The 5,251-nt window shown below is 32.1% G+C and overlaps 1 pseudogene; it reads left to right on the top strand.

The window, feature by feature from the left end:
* Positions 1-4,391: 4,391 nt before the first annotated feature.
* Positions 4,392-4,491, top strand: LOC138811477 (U6 spliceosomal RNA; annotated as a pseudogene).
* The last annotated feature ends 760 nt before the right edge of the window (positions 4,492-5,251 follow it).

Below are 5,251 nucleotides of genomic sequence, written 5' to 3' on the forward strand. Positions count from 1 at the left end.
AATATCCTTATTAACATGAGGTAGTGAAGACTTCTCTTATTACATAAGCCAAAAAGTTTGGGATCAGAAAAGAATTGAGAAAATTGAAAGGGTAAGAAAACAATGTTCTTAGAAGCCCTATCTAAGCATACTGACTTCAGCAGTGGAGGGAGGCCAAAAATTTTGATATAGATTGTCTTAATATTTTTGCTACCTAAAGTGATTTTACAGAGCCTATTTGGCTCACTACAATGTAGAACAGTTTGAATGAGGACAGGAAAATAAATTCTACGTCCAAATGAGGCAACTTAAAAGAGTTTTAAAAGAGAAACAATGAAGATGTAGCGGGGTGGGGTGGGGAGGAGATCTTATAGTCTTTCAGCTTCACTGGACTTGAAGTCAAGAAGCTGTGCTTAATTGGAAATCAGGGAAGAGCTAAGAGGAGGACATAGAATTAGGACATAGAAGCATTGTCCTTTGTAATAGACACTGTTACCCAAGGTATGGATGATTTAACTCTATTCTATTCCATACATCTTGCTGAGCAAATGCAAGACTAAGAAAAAATAATCTATTGAAATAATTTTGCAAAGAATAACTTCACTGATCCTGATATGGTATCTAAGGAGAGTCTTAAGAGAGAACATAAAAGTGGAGTATACTTCGGTTTCCTCTAAGCATCTTGTTAGCAAAATATATCTTTGAGGTTAGAAGTGATTGAACCAAAAAGTAGTGGAGTACTTATTTTTGTGGAACTTTAGACACAAGAAGATTTTCAAGGTAAAAGAAAAAAAGTATAGCTAAATATTTGTGATCACAGCTTCTTGGATCGGTTTTTTGGAGACAAAGTTTTACATTAGAGTTTGTCCTCATTAACATAGATGTTGGATTTTCGTGGCAACCAAATGCAAGGGTGAAGCTTAATGGACTCCCTTGGACAAGTAAACAGCATGGTAGAAAAAAATGGCAAATAATATTTAGGAAATTAGTTTGGCTAATTACTTTGCCAGAGCAAAGAATGAAAGATATAATTCAAAATCACTTGACTTAAAAGTATGAAGAAAGAGTAGTGAAGAGAGAGAGAAAACATAGAGGACTCTTCTGTCTCCAGTGGAGTAATGGATACTTGATCTTGTTTCTTCCATTCTATCTTCACAAGCTATCAAGTGTGGCTGAGGACTGGAGTATCCATTGCAGACAAAGAGAACTCACAGAAGAAAATATTTGCAGCAGATGTAGGTGATTCACAACCTTAGATAATCTACTTAAATCTGTTCAAAATTCTCTGCTACCCCAAACTGCCCTCTTTGAACAGCTTTGTTTGCTATTCCCAAGACTACCCTTCATGAACTATTTAAAATTTTGAGAGGTCATATATATCCTCTCTAGAGATTGCTGTTTGGTTATGATTTTTGTGTGTTTTTGTTTTTTGTTGTGTTTTTTAATTAAATTTCAAAAGGTTGTGCAAGTGTATTACAATAAATATGTCCATCTAATTGTCCAATGCTCCTGGATCAGAGTGACTCCTTCTATCATTCTCAACCAACCCCTTCTCCAAGATGTATTTCAGATTTATCACTTCCTTTATCACATGTGTACATTGAGTATTCTAGCTGTACTTGCCCCTTGTTCCATTTTTCATTCATTCTGTCTTTACTATTATTCCTCTCTGGTTTCAACTTCCTGATAGTCATTCTGTTAAACTGTTAATATTTTGAAAGGTTTATATACTATCCATGGAGTTTCAATCCTTCGTACACTTGAACTGATATCAGCTTATATTTCCATAATTCATTCATCTGCAATAACAATTTGCAAGACTGGAGACGTGAAGCACCTAGACATGATTTTATTCTCATCCATTTGTAAGATTAATCTTTAGTCAACAAGAAAGTTTAAAAATGGCTTAGAATATATTCCTAACTACCAAATTTTATAAACGGCTTTGAAAAAGGTTTGTGATTATTTTATTTTACATGGGATAATATTTTCTACTACCTATAAGTTTTGGAAAAAGAAGAAGACTACGATTTACTACTATACAGAAATATGGTAGAAATAGAAGACAGATTTTATGTTTGTCACATCTCTGATGAGTACCCATATTCATGACTTTAAGTCATATTTCTTACTATGTTAAACTGATAGGTAAAACATAAAACAACATATGATAAAGCAACTATTTGTGACTTTTTAAAATGTACCTTAGTAAGTGATTAAACTTACTTTATTAGCTAGTGTTTGGGTTTGAATTATGGGAGGTTTTTCTATTTGACACATTTCTGTAAGGCACCTACTGAACAACACAAATGGTGGGTGGTACTATTTCTACACTTTAATGAATGGTTGAACCTGTTTGGCATTAGTGCTGGGTAAATAAAACAACTCTATTGTAACTTGCACCCTAAACTTGAAAAATTTGTAATGTCAATATTGTCTACTTGTCAAATGTTATTTTGGTGAATGTGATTTTTAAGAGATTATTTGAAAAAGAATCTGTTTTCAGGAGATTAAGTGTAGGTTATCATTGGTTTGAGAATGATAACATTTTTATTCTACAGAAACAAGTTTTACTGAAGTACCAGTATTTTGAAGCATTAACGATCTTCTCAATTAATGTTTTTGTGAATTATATTTGACCTGTAAGTCAAGTTTTCCTAGCCTTGGTAGACCAATTATGGATCTATCGTTCTAGGAACTATTTTTTTTTGCCTACTTATGCTGGACTGAAATCTTGGAGTAATCATTAGAAGAGGGGTATTAAAATTAATTTTGTGACATTTGTGATCTTGGTCACTCATATGGGCTGGTCATTTGTTAACTGAAAGTTTGAATTACTGTACTTTCTCTCAGATTTTGTGATCTCATCTTTCATTTTAAGTTGCATTGCATTACACAATTGCTTACCACTAATTCCGGTGTCATAAGGAATTGAGATGGATTTTCAATTAATTTCTGTTGTCATGTTTCATGAGCCTAGGTGAGAAATCTTCCCCTTGTTATCAGATGAAGAGGATAACTAAGACCTGGGATCCTAGGACCCGTTGGTCCTGCAGAAGAATAACACCTTTTAGATATCATATCAGCAAAATTTGGGTACAATAAGTAGAAATGCTTCAGAAATATAGAGAAAAACATTTTGCAACCAATGAGTTAAAACAATAAACAGAGCAGCAGAGTAAAATCCCTTATAGATTAGAGGAAAAAAATTGTTTTTTTTTTACAATGTGAATTCAGAAGACCAAGAATACTTAGAACATATCACATGTTTATACCAAAGACATTGCATTGATACTTTATATATTCTAATGTACATTCTAAACTTTATTATTTATATTCAAATCTATTTATTGTAATAAATATCTATTTATTTGTCAAATTATCAATTAATTCTAGTAAGTTTCACTGTGTGAAAAAATATCAGCACGTATAAATATAAAATATATAACTATAAAATATAAGAAAAAAGGCACATGTTTTGCAATGTTCTGTTGTGGTTAGGGTATCAAAGGCAACTGTGATTTAAAATATTATTCCATTATTTCTACCTCAGTGTTTGGTAGATTTGGACCTAAAACTTTACCATTTGGAGATTTACAGCCTAGAGACAAGAGGAAACACTGTGATTAAAACATTACCAATTTAAGGCCTAATATCGAGGAGAAACATATAGACTTCTCTTGTAACTATGAAAATATTTGATGAAAGAAAGGCAGTAGTGTAAATTCCTGCCTGGATGGATGGTAGATTGGCCAGGACATTTGGTAATCATGCATGTGAAATTTTTTTTCACCTTCTTGGCTTTAGCTACTATTGAAATGTTAGGTATAAAAAACAATTATATTTTGATAAAATACCTTCTAGCCTAAATGATTCTGTCTTAACTGTTTATCTCTCTATGATCCCTTTTAACTAATATTAGTTTTGTTCCAATAAGAAAATCTATGCTGTCAGGGTAAGATATTCTGGTTGGTCTGTTGCTACAGGGAAGAAGAGTAAAGGGTCAGGTAGACATTTATACCAGTAAGACATCATTTAGGAATTTTTAAGCTGCAGAAGTTTAGAAGTAGCTCTTAAGCAAGGCTTACTTTGAATCCATTACCTCCACAAAGCTAACTCAGTTTATAAATAAGTACTTGAAAAACAATCACCTTTGGACCTAGCTATAAAGGCTTCAAAGTATGATCAAATTTAAAATGAAAAAGACTTACAATAGTCATTGACAAAAAAATTGCAAATGTGAGCAATCGACCAAACAATATTAGCTTTTCCCAATATACACAGAATTTTAGAGAAGTGAGATCAATAACATTTTTAGGAACAATAAGGGTTCCTAGTTACAAACAGTCAACCAAGGATATATGCCTGTATAAAGATTGCTTCAATAACTACTTAAATTTACAGGATACTACATGCTTCAGCAGGACGTTTACCCAAATTACTGCAATATAGAGATTATCATGGCACTTGCACAAGGATGATATTAAAATTTGTGAAATATTCCATATTTTTCATTCTTGAGATGCAAGAAATGAAAAACAGTTATTAAAAATTGATTACAAAAATACAAGTCGTTATGTCGAAAAATGAACTTTACAACTTTGTGCGGGTGGAGGGGTAGCAGGGAGGATTGAGTGGGGAAGCAGGGGAAGGATGGGAATGGATGGGAAGGGTAAATACAGGAGGAGGCTACAATGCTTGATAAAAAATGTACTCATTATCTTGCCCATGTAATTGTAACCCCTCTGTACAGTATTTTCACAATAAAAAATTTAAAAAGGCAAATATAACAATATATGTAATTCATTGAACTGAAAGTTAGTTTGACATCAGTGTGTTAAATCCTCACCTTAGAATGGCCTTTACATAGCATAATCTTTACAAAACATTTGAAATTGGATAACATTGTCATTTTATCCCAAAGAAATAAAATAATATAAGGACCTAGGGAAAAAAAAGGAATCTTAAACTTTTTCTATATGGAATGCTATCTGAAATAACACATTTATTAACGAACCTATATATTATAAAACAATGTATAATTCAAAGTATTATATCTAGGAGAGAATTAAATAGATTATGGACATTATACAAACAAAATACAGAGTATTTTAAAATATACTTTTTTCATACAAGCACCAGAAATATTTTTAGTTTCTGTACTACTCATTTCAACAGATAAGTTAAAGTGATTTCTGGTTTAAAAATCACAAACCCTGCAGAAATCATTATAGATGTATACAAACAACTCTTGAATACATTTTGACATCAA

Source organism: Dipodomys merriami, unplaced genomic scaffold (genome assembly GCF_024711535.1).
Source record: "Dipodomys merriami isolate MVZ:Mamm:240054 unplaced genomic scaffold, mDipMer1.0.p SCAF_53, whole genome shotgun sequence".
Taxonomy (NCBI): domain Eukaryota; kingdom Metazoa; phylum Chordata; class Mammalia; order Rodentia; family Heteromyidae; genus Dipodomys; species Dipodomys merriami.